At 42.2% G+C, this 22,726-nt stretch overlaps 1 protein-coding gene and 1 long non-coding RNA gene across 4 annotated transcripts in view; one reads left to right on the plus strand and one right to left on the minus strand.

Annotated features, from left to right (window-relative positions):
- ERBB4 (erb-b2 receptor tyrosine kinase 4) overlaps positions 1-22,726 on the plus strand; it is a 1,370,666-nt gene that overhangs the window by 1,039,262 nt on the left and 308,678 nt on the right. The gene's annotated exons all lie outside the window — the stretch shown is intronic.
- Positions 13,091-22,726, minus strand: part of LOC143924193 (uncharacterized) — a 42,075-nt gene continuing 32,439 nt past the window's right edge. For both annotated transcript variants that reach the window (XR_013261837.1, XR_013261838.1), the window contains one exon: positions 13,091-13,878. This is a non-coding gene — a long non-coding RNA (uncharacterized LOC143924193). The remainder of the gene's footprint in view (positions 13,879-22,726) is intronic.

Raw genomic sequence — 22,726 nt, forward strand, 5'->3', positions numbered from 1 at the left:
AACAGTGGTGAACCTTCCCAGGAGTGGCCGGCCGCCCAAAATTACCCCAAGAGCGCAGCGACGACTCATCCAAGAGGTCACAAAAGACCCCACAACAACGTCCAAGGAACTGCAGGCCTCACTTGCCTCAGTTAAGGTCAGCGTTCATGCCTCCACCATCAGGAAAAGACTGGGCAAAAATGGCCTGCAGGGCAGAGTTCCAAGGAGAAAACCACTGCTGAGCAAAAAGAACATCAAAGCTCGTCTCAATTTCTCCACAACACATCTTGATGATCCCCAAGACTTTTGGGACAACATTCTGTGGACCGATGAGACAAAAGTGGAACTCTTTGGAAAGTGTGTGTCCAAGTATATCTGGCGTAGAAGGAACACTGCATTTCATAAAAAGAACATTATACCAACAGTAAAATATGGTGGTGGTAGTGTGATGGTCTGGGGCTGTTTTGCTGCTTCAGGACCTGGAAGACTTGTCGTGATAAAAGGAACTATGAATTCTGCTGTCTACCAGGAGATCCTGAAGGAGAATGTCCGACCATCTGTTCGTGTACTCAAGCTGAAACGAACTTGGGTTCTGCAGCAGGACAATGATCCTAAACACACCAGCAAGTCCACCACCGAATGGCTGAAGAAAAACAAAATGAAGACTTTGGAGTGGCCTAGCCAAAGTTCTGACCTGAATCCTATTGAGATGTTGTGGTATGACCTTAAAAAGGCCGTTCATGCTCGAAAACCCTCTAATGTAACTGAATTAGGACAATTCTGCAAAGATGAGTGGGCCAAAATTCCTCCAGGACGCTGTAAAAGCCTCATTGCACGTTATCGCAAACGCTTGGTTGCAGTTGTTGCTGCTAAGGGTGGCCCAACCAGTTATTAGGTTTAGGGGGCAATCACTTTTTCACACAGGGCCATGATGGTTTGGATTTTTTTTCACCTTTAATAATAAACACCTTCATTTACAAATTGCATTTTGTGTTTACTTGTGTTGTCCTTGACTATTGTTTAAATTGGTTTGATGTTCCGAAACACTTAAGTGTGACAAACATGCAAAGGAACAGGAAATGAGGAAGGGGGCAAACACTTTTTCACACCACTGTAGCACCCGTCCAGGACCCAACCTTGGTGTCCTGTACAATATATATATATTAGACTGACTGTGTGTGTGTGTATGTGTATATATATATATATATATATATATAAAATACACTGCCACTAACTGAATAACCTGCCTGCTTAATCTGAATCAAGCTATCTCTCTGTCCACGCCAATAACACTATGCACGGCCACTCTGTGGGCAGCCTTATATAGTGTGGGGCGTGGACTTAGTCCCCCTGCCTTTGGCCAATTATGGCTCTCTCAGCAAAGCACGCTGTGATTGGCCAAAGCATGCAGGTCAGGTGCATGCGTTGGCCAATTGTCATACAGCAATGCACTGCGATCTCGCATTGCATTATGGGGCATTCTGCGGAGCTTACAATTTCTGCGAATGCCCCATATGTTTGGTTGGTTTTAGAACAAATGAACACCCAATGTTCTAGCCGAACTTATGTTGGGCTCATCTCTAGTCCTATAATGTGAAGAACAGTGACGCTTATCTGAGTGCAGTATATTAAAATGATTAATGATTAATTTATTAAGATAAAATATTAAAATAAGAAATAACTCACAGGGTAAGGGTTAAAATAGCTAGTCACAAGGGGAGGCTCGCTGTGTAGTCCTGATCCAGATAGCTGGCAGTGTGGGGTGCTGCTGCTGTCTCGCTTGCTGCAGAGGTTTTCAAGGCTCTGAGTCAAGCTGGCAGTCGTCTCCCCATCGGCTGTGACGTCACTGGATATGGGGCACAGGGCCAGCATGAGTGCAGTTGGAGCATGTGTGCTCCTTCTTCAGGCTGTAATTCTTATTTTAATTTTTTTTCTTAATAAATTCATCATTAATCATTTTAATATACTGCACTCAGATGATCCCAGCTGTTCTCCACATTATATATCTACAGAGCTGCTTCCTCTTCCATAGCTGGCTGCACCTCTAGAGCACTATATACATCTTTAACCCATCAAACTTGTTCCTAACCCATTCTAGCCTGAACTGAACTTTCCAGTAGGGATGGCCTTGCTGTTCGCCGCAAATTTTGCGTGTTCGCCATTCGCCAAACCAGCGGACTTCTGGCGCTGTTCGCGTGGCGGACATATGCATTTACATTGTGAAAGAACTTTGACCCATAATGACACATCCATCATGGGGTACAGGACAGCCAATTGAGACATTTCAGCACATGGACAATTGGACATTCCCCCTACCTTATAAATAGACCTGATCTGGTGGCCATTTTACACTCTGTCTTTTGTCAGTGTAGGGAGAGGTTGCTGTGTGGAGCAGGGACAGACTGTAGTGGCACAAATCATTAGCTATTAGGTCCACAAAGTCCTTCTAAGGACTAGTATAGGTATACAGTATATAGGGTTCTGGTGCACTGCTGCTGACTGCTGTGCTGCTGATTGCTGAGTGCACTGCTGACCGATTCTGCAGCTGTCTTTTGTCAGTGTAGGGACAGGATGCTGTGTGGAGCAGGGGCAGTCAGTTTAATCACTAGCTATTACTATTAGGTCCACAACGGTCCTTTTAAGGACTGGTATAGGTGTAGAGTATATAGGGTTGTACACGTATAATAATATACTTTCTTTCAAATATAGAAAGCCTATTATACTTGACTGCTGAGCTGAGTGCTGACCGATTCTGCAGCTGTCTTTTATCAGTGAAGGGACTGAGGGACAGTCTGCAAATCACTAGCTACTAGGTCCACAAAGGTCCTTTTAAGGACTGGTATAGATGTACTATTTGGTGTGCAGTATATAGGGGTGTAATACACGTATAAAATACTTGCACATATAGAAAGCATAGTATAGTGCATTTCCACTGTGCAGCTTTGTGACTGCTGAGTGGTTCTGCAGCAATACTACAAAGAGTGAAAAACACAATAAAAAAAAAAAGTATTATAACTGGTGTGATAGACCAGTGGCCCCCATAAACGACAGATTGAAGGAGGGTGTTATATACCGTCTTCCACATACATACTGCACTTCTCTAGAGACTTTTGTCACAGGGTTATTTAAAAAATGACAGGCAGAGGAAGAGGCAGGCCCTTCCACAGGGGTGGTAGGGGTAGGGCAGGAGCAACAAACTTGAGCCAAAGTGGCAAATTGCAGAAGGTGCGTGCGATTAGGTCAAAGGACGCACCAGACTTGGTTGAGTGGCTCACTCAGCCTTACTCTTCTGCACCCTCCTCATCCTCTCCATCTGCACCCTCTTCACTCTCTGCTCTGTGCACCCCCAAAGACACTACCACCAACACCACCACCACTATATACCTTCCGCTTGAGTCACAGGAATTATTTTCCGATCCATCACAAGACATTTCCAATGCACAGCCATTCTTGGCATTGGATCAGGAAGAGGAGGTAGCAAGAAGCGCCACTCAGCAGTCTGACGACAGTACCCAGATCAGCCCAAGGAGGATGGTCCCTGCTGTTGCGGCCTACTTCGAGATCTCTAATTATAGCGGTGGGGAAGGTGACGTCGATGATGACGTGTCTAGTGATGTCACGTGGGTGCCCACAAGAGAGGAAGAGGAGGGGAGTTCAGAGGGAGATATAGACCAGCAGATAGGGAGGAGAAGCAGGCGGAACGTAGATTGCACGGGGGACAAAGCAGACTGCTAATGTTTTAGGAGCGAGGCATCAACCATGTACGCTCCGCAGTGTGGGCTTTTTTTAATGTGCTCTCTATCTCGGTGCTGGTGTCAATGCTCTCTATCTCGGTGCTGGTGTCAGTGCTCTCTATCACGGTGCTGGTGTCAGTGCTCAGTTTCTATTGCGGTGCTGGTTTCAGACAGTGAGGGAGCTAGCAGCGGAGAAGCCAATCAGCAGTCAGTGCCAGCACCATGGCTGAGGATCAGCACTGGACTGGCACCTCCGGACCACCGCAGTGGAATCCTGCATAGGCGGGGGTAAAGGCCGGGCAGAGGGAGGGGCACAAGCACAGGTTGGCACACTGGGACACTGGCACAGGACTGCGCTGCCCTGACTGTGGCACTGATCATCTCCTGCATCCCCTTCATAGCCTAGCCTGACCTTGCCTCTCCTCTATGGCCTTCATGCGCTCCTGAATTGTCAAAATTTCACAGATAAAAAAAGAATGCTTGTCGTTGTCGATCCCAGATTCACTTAATACTTTTGTTATGTCAGTGTCCATGTTGTAGGACTATGTGTGCACAGCTAGTAAGTATTTTGTGGCTGAAAATATGACCTGTAGGTTTTTAAGGTTCGCCTGCCATTAAAGTCAATGGAGTCCGCCGCAAATTTTGCGGTTTGCAAACTTTTGGCCGCTTTCGCAAAACATCCCATCTGAAGTTCGTCCATCACTACTTTCCAGGGTCCAAGCTACCCCTGACCTTGCCTCTCCTCTATGGCCTTCATGCGCTCCTGAATTGTCAAAATTTCACAGATAAAAAAAGAATGCTTGTCGTTGTCGATCCCAGATTCACTTAATACTTTTGTTATGTCAGTGTCCATGTTGTAGGACTATGTGTGCACAGCTAGTAAGTATTTTGTGGCTGAAAATATGACCTGTAGGTTTTTAAGGCTCGCCTGCCATTAAAGTCAATGGAGTCCGCCGCAAATTTTGCGGTTCGCAAACTTTTGGCCGCTTTCGCAAAACATCCCATCTGAAGTTCGTCCATCACTACTTTCCAGGGTCCAAGCTACCCCTAACCACTAGATTTTGTTATCATAATCCCCTTTACCTATAGTTTTGCTTCCCACCCATCCGTTTCTCTCCAAGCGCCACTATATCCCCCCCCCCCCCTCATCCCTAGTCCTGTATTTCATCTGAAATTATTTGGGTTTTTCTTTGCATCCCGAGTTTGAACACTGCTGATTGGCATTCTCAATTCTTTGGATATCTTTTTATATCCATTTCTTGTTTTATACAGTTCAACCAGCTTTTCCCGCAGAGCCTTTGACAATTCTTTTGCTTTCCCCATGACTCAGAATCCATACGCGTCAGTGCAGCACTGGATGAAAGATGCAAGGGTCTGTCAGGAGTCCAGAAATGTATTGCCTTTTTATGCGCACACACTTTTTATACGCAAACAGATCACAGGTGTGTCAACTTGTGTGCATGTTATCAGGCCAAAATCACCAGGGTATGTAAACTTTTGATCAGGGTTATTTGGATAGTTTCTGTTTTCATTATGATTTAAAAACACAGTTGATTGATAATAAATAGTTTCAGCCAAACACTAACCGTGAGACCACGAGCGAAAGAAATGTTTTTGTGTTATCATTCATATTCTCTGAAAAATGGCCAAGAAATCATAAATTCTGTCAGGGTATGTACATTTATGAGCACAGCTGTATATATACTGTGTATATATATATATATATATATATATATATATATATATATATATATATATAGATATAGAGAGAGAGAGAGAGAGGAATTTTAGTTCATTTACATATGTTGAAGAGATTATTTACATCAAGCTGATCTCTTTTACATACATATCTAAAAATAAATGAAAATGTATGCATTTCCATTAATTCCACTTAAAAACCAATGCGCATATGGATAGATACTGATAGTTTTATATGTCCATATTTGATCTCTTGTCATATTGATATCCATCCTCATCTGTGCTATTTATGATGGCCTAAAGTTTTACTCATAAAACCGAAATGATCCTATAAAAACAGAAATAAACTTTAGTTCCAACAATTAATAAAAGTACAGATGCAGCAACCAAAAGGTTAATACCTGCTAATTGGTGACTAATTTTCGCACACATTTGCCACCTGTTCTATACAGATAAATGTATTTTGTGCCTTTTCAACAAATTGTTGTTCTAAATTTGTGTCTGCAATTATCAGAAATTACTGCATTAAGAGGAATTTCGACACTGGCTTCAGCTTCCAGGCTCAGCAAATCACCCCATCTCACTAAATGGCTTCCTTTTGATGAGATTGTTGCTAAGATGCAAAATGTTATCCAGACTGCTAGCTCAGAATAGTGTTGTATTTAACATGTTTGTGTATTTCCACTTATGAACTGTTTACCTTTCGAGCTTTAAGTTGACCAAGGGGGTCTTCACACTGACCCAGGTTTAGGCTGATCGTGCACATCGGCTAATGATCCTACCACTGCTCACTTATTTTTTCATCTGATATACACACAGGCCTACAGTGCATGATCATATCCTACACGAGAATGTGCCTGTATCATAAGCTCACACCATCCAATACTGCTCCTAATGCTGGGGATTTTATTTTAGTTGAAGTATTCCACCTTGCCTATACTTTTAGATCACTTTCTGTAGGTTCTTGGTGTTGCCTGTGTCTATACATAGATATTCATACCTCTCAACTTCCCTCATTTGGAGGGATTTTCCCTCTTTTGGAACCAAATCCCTCTGTCCCGCTTTCTTCCTCAGTTGTTCCTCTTTTGGCCTGATACAGGGATCTTTATAAATAATGTATTATTTGAAGTGTTACTAAACCCAGAACATTGCATTCACTACATCTGGTGTCCCACAGTACATGCATTTCCATGTTCCAGAACATGGAAATACAATTATTTTAGTAAATATAAATTGATAAATACCTTCTCTCATCAGCAGTATATAGCAGTCTTGTGACTTCTATCAGTACCTGGTTAAAGCTTGTAGGAGGAGATTTTATACTGCACTGGCTGTCCTATTAGGATACAGGACACCTGACTCTCTGTCTAGACAGTACTGATTGGTCCTGTGCTGATCACATGCACTCTCCCAAGATAAAAAAAAAACTCACAATACACACCAAACTGAGCATGTGCAGCCTGACATATTTTGGGACAATGCAAGAAGGGGAGGATCTGTGCATACAGGATCAAACAGCCTTGTTATACAATGCAGAGGATAACCCCTTAGGTTCCAACGTGAGTATAACAAGCATGCTTTACTGCATATACACACTGATTTTACGGTTGTGGGTTTAGTAACACTTTAACCACCAATAGTGTTTTACTGCACATACATTTTATCTAACCTTTAAATGATTCTGTTATGGGGGGCGTGGCTAGCCGGCGGAGCGGATGGACGCTCAGTGAAGAGCTCCTCGCACACACGGGCCAAAAGGGGGAGATTATCCGTTTCACAAGCCTCGTTTCCTGGCGAAATTCACCTCAGGAGGAGCGGGCAAGCCTGGAGATGCCTCAGCGCAAAAGAAAAAGCGGTGGAAAACCGAATAAGCTGCCAGACTACTTCCTTACACAGCGGAGGCAGACGGAGCAAGATGGCGGCGGTGCACGAGGTGGAAAAGAGCATGGCGCTTACACAGCGTCCAACAGACAGGTACCAACTCCGAACCTCCCAGACCATCCACACCGCTATTCAGAGAAAACTACTAGCACTCCCTCGTTGTCGGGGGTGACTAGCCCTGCCAAAAGCAAGCCGAGGCTGGATAGTGGTGACAGAGAGGAGGCTGAAGCAAGTTTGGATTCCTCTCTGGAAGACACCAGAGAGTTGCAGGATTCCCTGTCAGAATTTCCCACAGCGAATGCCCCTATTCTGGACACAACATTGAAAGACATGCTGGTGTCACTGCACTCCACGATCCATGCTGACATTCAGACTCTCACTAGGAACTTTAAATCAGAATTATCCTCAGTGTCGCAGAGAGTGGCTCATGTTGAATCTAAAATGGGTGAATTTGCTACAACTTTCAATGACCTGGTGGATGCCCATAATGACAAGGATGAAGAAATGATGCTCATGAAACTGAAATTAGCAAATTTGGAGGATAGGTCTAGGAGGAATAATATTAAAATTCGCGGCATTCCTGAATCCGTTAAACCTCCAGACCTGAAACATCACTTCTTACAGATTGCTAAAACAATCCTCCCAGAGGCACCGCTGGAAGACTTACTTGTGGACCGCATCCATAGACTTCCCAAACCTAAACATGTGGCTGCCCATCTTCCGAGGGATACCATCGTCCGTATCCATTTCTACCACATCAAGGATCAGTTTATGGCAGCAACAAGACGCAGAGAATCCCTACCAGAAGATTTGCAGGAATTATCCTTCTTTGCTGATCTGTCGGCGTTTACGATGCAACAACGCAGGCAACTATCCACCATCACGAAAGCGTTACATAACCATCGCATTCTTTATAGGTGGATCTACCCTGCTCGCTTACAAATTGTTCGTGAGGACACTACTCATACCATCTCTACCTTGAAAGAAGGTCTGCGGCTCCTAAAGGACTGGCAAATCCTAGAACCAGAACGTGCGGACGACTCAGATTAAGGATGAGTATGCTTATTGCCATGTGTTCAAGAAAAGGACACGAGCTCAATAGTTTCTAAGTTCTTTTTTATATTCTCCCCCTGATGGCCCGACCGCCATGTAGCCGTTTCAGTTGATCTACGTTTATTTTGTTAGATTTCTATTTCTGTTTGCAGAATTTACTGCCTTTTGAGTCCCCTGTAAGTTGAGCGGTAAATTTTACTGCACTGGTCTGCAGGTAGTTCGCTCACGTACGTGGCGGATTCCTTCCATTGACCGATCTACTCTGCACCATTTTGTGGTCAGTTAATAAGTTTATAATCTCTATTGCACTCTTATCTGTGTGGTATTGTAAACGAGCCATAATTACAGTGTCCTAACCTTCTCTCAGGTGCTCATACGGACTCAGTTTTTTATTATTTTTTTCTGTTTAACAGGTCCTCTTGAGTAGGGAAATAAGTCGTAATAAATTTTACTAGTTTGACTAAAAGAAGGCGATTCCCCTTCGACACCATGCCTTTTCGCATCTCATCACTCAATGTTAAAGGCCTTAATAGCCCTTTCAAACGTCAGTTGGCATGGAAAGAAGCTAAACGCTTACATAGCGATGTCATTTGTTTTCAAGAAACCCACTTTGCTACCCACAAAGCACCTGCGTTCCAAAACCGGCAATTCCCCCATGTCTTTCTAGCGAATTTCTCTAAAAAGAAAAGAGGGGTGGCTATCGCTGTTAAGAATACAGTCCAATTTAAACTTATAGAGGTTCTCTTAGATGACTTAGGCCGTTATGTTGTGCTAGTATGTGAAATCAATAATATGACAATAACTCTGGTTAATGTGTATGCACCGAATGTCAAACAACTCTCTTTCTTGAACAAACTATGGAAAAAGGTGTCTGCAGTTAAACAGGGGAGGGTGGTGTGGTGCGGAGATTTTAATGTGGTTCCTGGGGGGGAGATGGATCTCTCCAGTACGGGTAAACGTCAAAAAAAAAGGGTATCTCTGGGGAGCTTCATCTCTCGCTCAGAGCTTTTTGATGTATGGAGGTGTCAACACGCATCTGAAAAAGATTTTACTTTTTATTCAAATGTTCATCATAGTTACTCACGTATTGATATGTTCTTAGTGGATAAATTTACCTTACAGCAAATCTCCAAATCGGAGATCCACTGCATCACATGGTCTGACCATGCACCGATTTCGGTTGATGTAGGGGATACCCGATTGGAAACAAGGGCCAATAGATGGAGAAACGATATCTATACGTTATCTCAACTAGAGCATAGGAAATATATTGAGGAGGAACTTGTAGCATTCTTTGATCGAAATGTACCCTCAGTGAGTGATCCCTTCGTTATATGGAACTCCCATAAAGCCTTCATAAGAGGTTTGCTTATTCAGTTAAACTGTAGGGTCAGGAAACAACGAACGGAAAAATTAGACAACTTGTTGAAAAAAATAAGTCAGTTGGAATCTGAAAACAAACGACAAACCACCCAATCCCTTAGGGAACAATTGTTTTTAACTAGACAGGAATTAAGATCCCTATTGGTAGCACAACATGACCGCCATTACCGATCTCTTAAAGCCCAGAACTATGGTTTTGGTAATAAGGCTAGTAAACTATTGGCCCAGCAAGTAAAGGACAAGGCAATTCGCCAAAAACTGCCCTACCTCTTAAATCCCAGTACTAAAGAGAAACACACAAATCCACAAGAAATAGCTGACTTGTTTAGTGAGTATTATAAGACACTGTACAACTTACGTTCAGATAAGGAAACGCACCAACCCACCGAGTCCTCCATAACGACATTTTTGGATTCGATTAATCTACCTAAATTATCCAATGATGACCTGGAGAAGCTAAATACACCCTTCACGTTATCGGAAATAGAGAAAGCTATAGCCAACCTCCCACGTAATAAGGCCCCAGGCCCCGACGGGTATTCGTCGGAATATTACCAACTCTTTAGTTCCAACCTGGTTCCACATCTGTCCCGAGTGTTTGATGCCGCGACTGCAGCGGCATCCTTCCCTCCAGAAATGCTCACAGCGACAATCGTTACTCTTCCAAAACCGGGCAAAGACCCTAACGTACCGCAGAACTTTCGTCCGATATCTTTACTGAATGTGGACGTAAAACTCCACGCGAAATTGCTAGCAAATAGATTGACCAAAGTTATTCCCAAGTTGATTAACTATGATCAAGTTGGGTTTGTTATGGGACGTCAGACTACAGATGCTACCAGGCGCATGATCAATCTCATACATATGGTGGAGTGCAGGGGGGAGCCTTCTCTGCTTCTTTCACTAGATGCAGAGAAGGCTTTCGATAGAATTCACTGGGGTTATCTGCGCGGAGTACTCTCCAAATTCGGGATAGAGGGTACGATACGTGACGCTATACTTGCCCTTTATTCACATCCTTCAGCCCATGTGTATACTGAGGGTTTATACTCTAAGCCCTTTGACATAACGAATGGGACCAGGCAGGGGTGCCCCCTGTCCCCAATTATTTTCACCCTCGTGATGGAGCCCCTGGCGGAGAGATTGAGGGAGGACTATCTGATAGAAGGCATACGGGTGAGCGGGCAACAGTACAAGATATCACTGTTTGCAGATGACGTCATACTGTCCCTAACTAACCCCTCGGTCTCTCTGCCGGCGGCCCATTCGGCACTCCTGGAATTTAGCAAAATCTCTTTTTATAAAATCAATACTTCCAAATCCCTTATTTTAGGAATGAACATCAGTCCACCACTAACAAAATACCTTAAACACACCTTCCCATACGTATGGGCTAACACCTCAATTAAATACTTAGGCGTGAACCTTACATACCCCACTGATAAATTATATAAAGAGAACTATGCTCCCCTAGTTTCATCTCTACAACAAGATATTAGTAAGCTACAGAAATTTTATCTGTCCTGGTCAGGCCGGATTGCGGCATACAAAATGTTCATTTTACCCAAACTAACCTACCTTTTCAGAGCCCTACCGATCCCCCTTCCACATTCCTTCCTCACTACCTTACAGAAACAGTTGCTGAATTTTGTGTGGGATGGGAAAAAATCTAGGTGTTCCCCAAACATGCAGCATAGACATAAATCAACGGGAGGCATGGGCATTCCAGTATTGCGAGATTACTACACAGCATTTCTTCTAGATCAACTGAGATATTGGTTTCTAGACTTAGACGTCAAACCGTGGTGTACATTGGAAAGGTCCTGGATGAGGGATTCCCCTCCCTTGGCTCTGCTTATGGCAGCTTGCGTTACTAAACGGAACAACATCCCCAAACATCCTATCATCCAAGCTTCAATCGAAGCATGGAAAGAAATAATATCTGAAGGGAACGAATTCTACCCATCGCAAAAAATACCAATACCTTTAGGCATAGCTAAATGGAATATACCTAATATTAACTTATCTCAATGGGCACTGCATGAAGTGGTAAACTGGACAGATATAACTGCGGAGGGCAAAATACTCTCATTTAGTAAGATACAGGAGAAGTTTCATCTTCCCAGCTCGGAATTTCTAACATATACACAGTTAGCCTCTTATTTTCAGACATTTCAAGTAGTAAAGTTGCCAGTTACTGAGAAAATATGGCTTCATTTACGATCCAACTCAACCAAACCTAAAGGTGTCTCAGTGATATACCAATCCTTGCACTCCAAAGACGCCTTCTCCAAACCCACGCAATTATTAAATTGGGAAAAGGAAATAGGTCAGGAATTCACTGACCTCCAGTGGACAACGGCTATTAAACATATGGGCATGTATTCCAAGTGCTCGAATTATGACGATTTAATGCGGAAAATATGGCTAAGATGGTATTACACACCATACCTTACTGCTAAGTTTGCTGATGGCGCCTCAAACGTTTGCTGGAGAGGATGTGGGAATGTGGGGACATTGCTACATATGCTATGGGCCTGCCCAATTGTACACCCCTTTTGGGCAGCGGTATTTGATTTGATTTCAAGGATTACTATGCAAAGAGCCCCACTCCGGAAAGAACAGGCCATTTTGGGTTTAAATTTAAACGACTTCCAACCAAAGTTTCGATCAGTGATCATGCATACGTTCTTAGCGGCTAGATCACTGATCATGAGTAACTGGAAAACACCAGAACCCCCATCCATTATCAATGTCAAAGCTAAACTTAACTCCGTAATGACCTATGAGCAAATCTTGGCATATAGGGATGGCAATATACAAAAATTTGATAGGAATTGGCTCCCATGGAAACTGTATTGCAATAGAGTCTAAGACTTATACATACTCTCAAATTAGAGTTTAAACAATTAAACAGGACGACTGTTTTATATATGACATTTAAGATTGTTTTCTTTCTTATGTTCTTGAAAGTGACTTTTTACTCGTTTATTACCAATGGATATGATTGTCATTATTTCCAGACTGTTATCGATTGGAGGTGATATGCATATGCTCATTGTAATCACATTTCAATTGATCATTTTATGATGATTTCCTACTATATGTACAACCACTATTTTTTTTCAATAAAAAGATTGATTAAAAAAAAATAAAAAATAAATGATTCTGTTATCTTGAAAATGAAAAACCTGGTAATTAGAAATGTTTGGCTTAGGCTCCTCTCATATTAGCCGACTGCAAAGTGGCACGATTTCCAGTGCAACTTTGGAGTTAGACTTTGAAGTTACTTTGATAAGACTTTTACTCTCTCTGGCATTGAAGTTGTGTTAAAATAGTAAGAAGAGCAGGCAAGACTGTAATCCTTGAAGTGTCATTTATTGGTACATCAGAGTGACAATAAAACAATAATCCTGATGCGTTCGGCAATAGCCTTAGTCGTAGCTAGTTTGAAACAGATATGGCAAGATATATATCACAGAAAATTTGAATATTTAATTGATACCACCAATCATTCAAGTGGATGATGACTACACCTGTTTTCAGCCAGCAAGAGAAAGGGGAGAGGAAAGGAAAGGAAAGTAAGACAATATAAAAATGATTGAGCCTAAAGAGAAGTATGTAAAAATGCTACATGAGATGTTAGAACCTTTTTATTCCAAGGGAAAAATGTATTCCTTGGAAGAAAATGAAAGTGTAGACTAATATTCAAGTAAAATACTTTGTGGTAGTAACACAATGTAAAGTCAAGATTTATGGCAGGATCAGAAAAAAAGAAAAAAATGGCAGAATCAAACATTCATGACAGGGTCAAAAAAATAATGTATGGCAGGATCAACAAAAGGGAAGGGAAGGGGTGGGGGGGGGGAATATTCACAAATGATTGGTCAAAAATGTCAGGAGGAAAAAATAGAAGGTAGAAGACAAGCACAGAAGGAACCTACTAAGAGAAAAGGGCAAAATCTAAAGCAGGTGAACAATAAAACTAAAGATGGGATAGGATGATGTCATTTGAGAAATAGATCCACATTCCATCTGTGGTTCATGCCTGTGGGGGTGCATGTCCCCAACAGGAAAATCCACTTAACTTCCTGTTCTAATAGTCTTCTGTACGTGTCTCCTCCATGTACCGACATTCTGGTTACTTGAACTGCAGAGAAAGAGAAAGAATCCATGTTACCTTCATGTATACATTTGAAGTGATTAATACATTGGACAACCTTCTCTCATTACTATACGCTGCTCCGTTATAATGTTCGCTAATCCTCGAGCGATGGTGCTTCCTAAATATTGTAATTTACAAACATCACATTCTATCATGTAGACAACATATTGAGCACTACAATGTATAAAGTCCTTAATAGTGAATACCTTATTGTTATGGTACAAGGTGATAGACTTGTGATTCTTGTTATGTTTGTTACAAATTACAATACCTATAAGGATTCAAACCACAACTATACAACCACAACTATATAAGCCATTAACACTGAGCCACATTTTGGGAATAGTGGTGGTTTGATGTAGACTGGGTGACAAAAGAGTTACCATAAGTTGGGGCATGACGACAAGAAAAAATTGCATCTTTTGGAAAGCACATCTATTAGGTCCTTGTCACCCTAGAGGATGGGAAGATGTTTGTTAACAATCTGTTTTATCTGATTAAACTCTCTGGAAAAAGTGGTGACAAAGGTAAGGGAACTTTTGTCCTTTTTCTTTTGATTCATATGTTTTGTATGTTTTAAAGAGTAAGGAGATTTCTCTGGTATATATTAGATTGTTCCCGTCCTTCCCTGAGGCTATAGAAATGGCTCTATTGATATGCCACTTCTGATAGCCTCTATCACGTAATCATTTTAGCTGAAAACTTTCTGGGAAAGAGCAGTTGCACTTGGCTCTAATGAACTCACCCACCGGGATAGAACGAATAGTATGAGGTGGGTGGCAGCTAGAGGACAGAAGTAAGGAATTTCTGGCAGTGGGTTTGTGGAAGGTTCCAGTAATTATAAGGCCAGTACTGGAATCACCCCCTGAGTGTGATATCTAGAAAGTCAATCATGGTCGTATTGCTCACATAAGAGAATTCAAGATTATTATTGCTATTGTTGTTGAAGTATGAGACAAAAGAAGTTAAAGAGGAATCAGTATGGTCCCAGATTAAAATCAGGTTGTCTATGTAACACCCATACTAATAGACGTGGGGTGCATAAAGATTGAGATGTGAAAAAAGAAAACATTCTTCCCACCATCCCATGTACAAATTAGCTGATGATGGAGAAAATTTAGCTCCCATGGAGGCTCCACAGCATTGTACATAGAAGGTATTGTGAAAAAAGAAATAATTGTGTTGTAATAAAGAAGTGACAGCCATGATGATGAATTCTTTGAGCTAGGGATCAAAGAAACTATATTTGGACAAGTGAAATTGTACTGCGTCTAGAGCAAGATGATGTGGTATGCATGAATAGAGAGACTTAACGTCTAAAGTAACCCACAAAAAATATTCTGCCCATGTACTTCATTTATATGTTTTAGGATGGATGCTGTGTCTTTTATATAGCCCGACAGTCTTGTCACTAAAGGTTGCAAATACTAGTCTACCCATTCACCTAATCTCTCAAGGAGTGAACCAATACCTGCTACTATTGGACAACCTTTTACAGTTCTCTCAGGTTTGTGTATCTTGGGGAGGTGATGGAACATAGGAACAACTGGATGTTCGACTAAAAGGTGTTCCACGACTGTATTCCCATTTCCACACCTGTGTCCAAGAGGTGTTTGAGTTTACTCTTGAAAACTGGAGTGGGATCAGATCTAAGGGGGTGGTATGTGGAAGAATGATTGCGTTGGCACTATAGCATCCCCTTTATCTGCCTCTCGAATAACAATATCTTTGTGATTTTTAAGACCTGCAAGAGCCTGTCTTGCGGACATACTGATGTTGTTAAACGTTGAAGATCATTTCTTTCAAAGACAGGAGTTCATTCTCCACAACCTGTTGAAAGATGTCTACAGTTTTCCCTCTGGAATGTACAGTGTAAAAAAGTTTATCACCAGTATATGTAGTACAGTATCTTTGGATATGCCGTACATGCTCCCTGAGGAGTCAGACTGCAGGCTCTCTAGTATAGATTTGGCCTTGAGATTTTGAAAATAAAAATTGGCCAGAGAGTCAATGCACTCATGAACCTCAAAAAGGGCAGGCACAGATGTATCAATGGTAGTGGAAAAGTGTATTGCGGACAAACCTGTTAATGTCTAAAATCGTAGAAAAGACATCAAAGTGAAAAGTGGGGGCAAAAGAAAGTCCTTTGGAAAGCAAATAAACCTCAGAGGGGGTAAGTGGACTGTCCGATAGATTAACAACATTAGTGGCATTGCAAGATGTCTCATTATCTACCTGTCCTTGTGTTACTTGTCCCGTGCTTATCCGTGGGTAACTTGTTTTGCTTGTCTTTGGAGCCACAAGTCCCTCTCCTTGTTTTCCTTTTCTGTCTCTGGAGTCCTGGGTCACAGAGGAGTTTTTTGATGGGGCAGTACTGGAATCCTCTTTGAAAAAAACATACGAGCCGGAGGCGTGAGAGTGGAGAGCTGATATCAGCTACACCTGACAGTTCTGATAATGAATCAGAGTGATCCAGGGAGCTGAAGCTCACATGTCTGTAAATGTTGCATCTGTGTCTATGTTTATTTTTCAGAATGGAGTGCCGCGTCTCTGCTTTCTTTTATGTGTAGACCGCCCCCTGCTTATAATCTTTAAATCACTGAGATAATTGTGTCTCTTGGTATCCATTAAACACAAATATCTCGGCACCTGTGAGTGGACCTGAGTTGTGGATTGGGTTGTCCCAAAGAGAGTGCTGTTACCTTTTTCTTTTCTATGTTCAATCATCCTTTCATGGCTGCCCCAGAGACACGTTAAAGTCGGATCAATTTAGTGCAGGAACATTTTCTGAAGTCGCAGCGACTTTAGTAGTGTCAATTGGAATGGCGCATACGCATATTGCACTTTACTTGTCCTGCGACTTAGGGTCTCACAAGTTGGACCCTAAGTTGACCCTTATTGTGTGAATAGAGCCTATTTTTTTTTTTAACATTTATCCTTATGGTCCATTTCTGATGGCATAACAGGGTTGTGCCCTATATTCATGCTATCATGTGTCCCTCTTTCTCATCCTACAAAGAGGCATGGATATCCAAATTACTGACCAATTGTGATAGTGCTTACTGGATCAGGAAATAATTATCTAACAATATAATACTCCCCTCTGCTTTCTTATTGAAAACTAACCACACTAAGCGTGAGAGCAAGCCATGGTCATTTCTCTAGCTATGCTGGGAACTCAGTATGCTCTCCTCCAATGATCAGACATGTCCTGACAGGCCCCTACTGCATAGCCAATCACTGGAAAGCTTGCGTGTTTGAAGAAAGAGGATCACAGTGATTGCTAGGCAGCTTAGAGGCAGCTAAGAGAGCCTGCATATTTCTCTCTGGAGATTTTTATTTTAATGGGTCAGACCACTGTTTAATTAATTTGTATTATTATACACTCACCCTTCCAATCATGTCTCCATGCTTTATTTTGTTGAGAAATCACTTTGAAAAACACTTTTCTAAGATTTCTAGATGTGTCCATCTTGTTTAAGGGCAGATGATTAATGTAGCATGTACTTCCTAGAATCAGTCTGCCAGGGACGGCCTGTCCATTAAGGGCGTACAGGCACTGCTCCTTCTATCCACGCCACCACTTATATGAGTAATGGATAGGTTCATGCATAGCATAAATCTATCCACGGTCACCGCAGCCACCCCCTATGCATGTGTATGGCCCCTTTCAGAACACTGAGCTCATGAATTACAGCTGCGGGGGCATTTTCTTTAAGCACTTGATTAGAGCCATAGGTTCTAATATGCTTCAAAATAGGGTGGACTTGTGGCGCAGATGATTGCACTCAGAGCCCACCAAGGTGTGTTAGGAAAACAAATGAATATTCGCTTTTCTAACACTAAATCGCCTCTCCACCCATTTAGGAAGCACGGGTCTGATACCTGCGGGTCATAGGCAGCATTACTCCTCCTCCAAACACGGCGAGTTGAGCTGATGCCAAAGAGCTTGATTTTTTTCTCATCTGACCACAACACTTTCACCCAGTTCTCCTCTGAGTCATTCAGATGTTCATTAGCAAACTTCAGACGGGCCTGTACATGTGCTTTCTTGAGCAGGGGGACCTTGTGGGCACTGCAGGATTTCAGTCCTTCATGGCGTAGTGCGTTACCAATTGTTTTCTTGGTGACTATGGTCCCAGCTGCCTTGAGACCATTGACAAGATTCTTCAGTGTAGTTCTGGGCTGATTCCTCACCATTCTCCTGATCATTGAAACTCCACGAGGTGAGATCTTGCACGGAACTCTAGATCAAGGGAGATTGACAGTTTTGTGTTTCTTCCATTTGAGAATATTCGCACCAACTGTTGTCACCCTCTCACCAAACTGCTTGGCAATGGTCTTGTAGCACATTCCAGCCTTGTGTAGGTCTACAATCTTGTCCCTGACATCCTTGGACAGCTCTTTGGTCTTGGTCATGGTGGAGAGATTGGAATCTGATTGATTGCTTCTGTGGAAAGGTGTCTTTTATACAGGTAATAAACTGAGATTAAGAGCACTCCCTTTAAGTGAGTGCTCCTAATCTCAGCTTGTTACCTGTATAGAAAACACCTTGGAGCCAGAAATCCTGCTGATTGATAGGTGATCAAATACTTTTTTCACTCATTAAAATGCAAATCAATTTATAACTTGTTTGAAATGCATTTTGGGGATTTTGTTTTTATTCTGTCTCTCACTTAAAATAAACCTACCATTAAAATTATAGACTGATCATTTCTTTGTCAGTGGCCAAACGTACAAAATCAGCAGGGGATCAAATACTTTTTCCCCTCACTATAAATATAATATACCTATCTCTCTAATTACTAATGCTAGCAGCATAATAATTAAAAATGTTTGGTTCTGCTTAAAGGCGGGCCAGTAACAACGTGATTTTCCTTCCTGCAAGCACAGGTTCCCGGAAGGAAAGTCGCTTGATTCCCCCATCAACATAGCCAGTGTGTATAGCTGCTGGCAATATTTGCATTTAAAAATCCATCAAGCTGGTTGTACCCAAGTCAGTCGATGGATCGACTTGCATACAGTCTGCTCATACCACATTTCTTTGGCATAAACCCCGGTTGATAATGTTATGCATTGGAGAAATGTGCACAACATATTACAACTGTCCTGAGGTGGGGCAGATGAGCAGGGGGTTACAGTGGTGGGGCAGATGAGCAGGCTGATACAGTCGTTGGGCAGATTTTCGGGGGGTTACAATGGTGGGCAGATGTGCAGGGGGTTACAGTGGTGGGGCAGCTGAGCAGGGGGTTACAGTGGTGGGGCATATGATCAGGGTAGTACAGTGGTGGGGCAGATGTGCAGGGGGTTACAGTGGTGGGGCAGATGAGCAGGGTAGTACAGTGGTTGGGCAGATGAGCAGGGTAGTACAGTGGTTGGGCAGATGAGCAGGGTAGTACAGTGGTTGGCAGATGTGCAGGGGGTTACAGTGGTGGGGCAGGTGAGCAGAGGACTACAGTGGTTGGGCAGATGTGCAGGGGGTTACAGTGGTGGGGCAGATGTGCAGATGGCTATAGTGGTGGGGCAGATGAGCAGGGTAGTACAGTAGTGGGGCAGATAGGCAGGGGGTTACAGTGGTGGGGCAGATGAGCAGGGGGTTACAGTGGTGGGCAGAGGTGCAGGGGGTTACAGTGGTGAGCAGATAAGCAGGGTAGTACAGTGGTTGGGCAGATGTACAGATGTGCAGGGAGTTACAATATAGCGGGTAGATGAGCAGGGGGTTAAGCTGATCTGATCTGTAGTTTACAGCATTTACTTTATAAGAAAATCTTTTTTGTGATTGAAATCTTTGAGTTGAAATTTTTTTGTTATAAAATCTCAATTTCTTTGAAAACATTTTTCGGCACACTGTGCTCAAAGGGTTGCCTACCCCTGGTGTAGAGAATGAGCGTAGACAGAAATCGTTTTTTTTTTATTTGGATTACCAGGTGAAAATAAAACAAAAAAAAAAGGAAAATGAATACAGCCATCACATCTAAGGCTTTATAATCTGTAATATTCAAAACTTTTGGTTTTGGGTTTAGATGTGTAGTCATCCTGGGAACGTATTCCTCCCAGAATAGATGGTAATGGGTGGATATAAGACATATCTTGGTAAAATGATTTGTATGAAAACCTTTATTAAAACCCCCTGACAGGTAATGCATTTCTTTATAAACATGCAGTTTAAAATCAATACATTTTTACCTAATGATGTTCGCAAACGCAAATGTCATCTCGCCTACAGACTGTCCACCTTAAGAATGACATCAGAAATGTATCTTTCTAGACCGAACATCAACACTTATTATGTTTTTTTTCTCGCAGTTAGAAGTAGGGAAATGAATGTTATTGAGTGAGTGCTCTTATAATTCAGGAGCACGGCTCCCATGCTGGGAGCATATTAGTCTTATCAGAACACCGATTCTTCACCTTGTTTCATTGTATCCCAGACGAATTAGCACACCATTCTTACCAAGTTAATGCCGCAGCCAATAATGAGATAAGACCACATCATGGAGGTGCTATAAGGCTTTGAAATCCTACTAAACCAAGCACTTCTTGTATAGCTGAACTAATGCACAGGGGGGAAGCGAGCTGCAGTCGTCTTTCCAATCAGTGCATCGCTTCATTAAAGAGATAATTGGCTGCCTATCTCTATGCACAGAAAGCCACCTCTCTATTAGCTGTGTTGTAGCACAGAGTGTTCATCGGGCTGTTTTATCAGGAATGAAGCCGCTGTTGTGGTAGCTTCAGCTTCTGCTCGCAGGAACCTTACTTATTGTTCAGTTACAGACAAGACGTGGGCGTACTTAAAATCCTCATTCCCTGTCAAGTACACAGCGGTTTGCAATAAAGCAAAATTACTTTAGAACCTATTGGCGCCTTCTATGGCATCGTCAAAATATCACTTGGATGAAGAGTTGCATGAAATATTCATAAATAGTTAACAGGAATATAACTGTTCAGTTGTATTGATCATCCTTCAGTGGAAATATAGAGATTTGATGTACTGTAGACACATGGCAGAATAATACCTTGAAGAAGAGCATGAATTAGTAGTACATTACATACAAATCTTCTAAAGTAGTCTGTTCTTGAAAACTAATTTTCAAGCATACAATGGGAGAGAACCAAAATCTTTCTTTAACATATATGATCTTTGTTAAAAAAAAAAAAAAAAGTGTCAGGCAAGAAGTAATTTCAACATTCACCAGTCATATTCAGACTTTCATTCTGCAAACGCCACTTTCTAGTGCAGGACTAAACCTGATTAGTGCTGGCTGTTTTGCAATACAGTTCTTAAAGCAGTTTTAAACCCAAAACCAAAAATATACGGTATCATATTGCAGCTTACCATTCCTTAGATGTGGTGGCTGTGTTAGTTTTCTTTTTTTAGGATTTTTTCCCCTGTGTCTTCACCTGCTGATCTGACCAGTAACACACCTCCTGTATCTGGAGCACAGGGGGCACCTTTGGACAGCAGCATTGTCAGCCTTGGGGGGTGGGGGGGGGGGGGTGTGTACATGCAGATTTAGCCCTTATTCACACTGCCACGGCTACAAAGGAGCGCAACTTTGATTTCCCGTCATCCCTGCGTGACTTCATTGTGGCTTGCATACGACTTCTTTAACCACTTCAGCCCCCGGAAGATTTGCCTGCTTAATGACCAGGCCGTTTTTTTGTGATACGGCACTGCATCGCTTTAACTGACAATTGTGCGGTCATGCATCGCTGTACCCAAACAAAATTGATGTCTTTTCCCAAAAATAGAGCTTTCTTTTGATGGTATTTGATCACCTCTGCGGTTTTTATTTTTTGCGCTATAAACAAAGAAAAGCATCAGTTTTGAAAAAAACACCATATTTTGTACTTTTTGCTGTAATAGATATCCCCAATTTTTTTTAAACAAAAGCTATAATAAGCATATATTGATTGGTTTGCTCAAAAGTTATAGCGTCTGAAAACTATGGGAAAGATTTATGGCATTTTTATTATTATTATTATTTTTTTTACTAGTAATGGCGGGGATCTGCAATTTTTATCAGGACTGAAACATTATGGTGGACAGATCGGACACTTTTGACACATTTTTTGGACCATTGACATTTATACAGTGATCAGTGCTATAAAAATGCACCGATTACTGTGTAAATGTCACTGGCAGGGAAGGGGTTAACACTAGGGGACGATCAAGGGGTTTACTGTGTTCCCTTGTGTGTGTTCTAACTGAAGGGGGAAGAAACTAACTAGAGGAGATGACAGATTGTTGTTCCTAGCTAGTAGGAACACACAATCTGTCTCTCCTCTCCTCATAGAACAGGGATTTGTGTGTTTACACACACACGTCCCTGTTCTGGCTCTCGTGCCTGCGATCACGAGTGGCTGGTGGTCATCGTGACTGCTAGCCACTTTCATCAGTTCCCCTGCAGTGCAGCAGGCGCACTCCTGCTTAAAGGGCTGACATACAGCTATGACGGCTCATGGGAACGTGCCGACCTGTATCAGTATAATGACAGAGGCTGGTCGGCAAGTGGTTAACAGAAGTTAATGCAAGTCCTGTTGAAGTCGCTCAAAGCGACTTCAGTCACGCTGATTAGAATGGTTCCATTGCTGTTAATTCGGTGTGACTTATGTGACTTTGAACTATCAAGTCGTATGAAAAGTCCAAGCAGTGTGAACCAGGGCTTAGATAAACTGGCCATACACCTATAGATTAGCTGCAGATTTTCTATGGTTAGATGGAAAAAGTGGGAGATTAATCCATCCACACAGTTTAGCGAACATGGAGAAATCTGTTGCACTTTTTTCATCTAACCATAGAAAATCTACAGATAATCTATGGGTGTATGGC

This window comes from Lithobates pipiens, unplaced genomic scaffold (assembly GCF_037356315.1).
Source record: "Lithobates pipiens isolate NorthernLeopardFrog02 unplaced genomic scaffold, aLitPip1_a1.2 Scaffold_22, whole genome shotgun sequence".
Classification (NCBI taxonomy): Eukaryota; Metazoa; Chordata; class Amphibia; order Anura; family Ranidae; genus Lithobates; species Lithobates pipiens.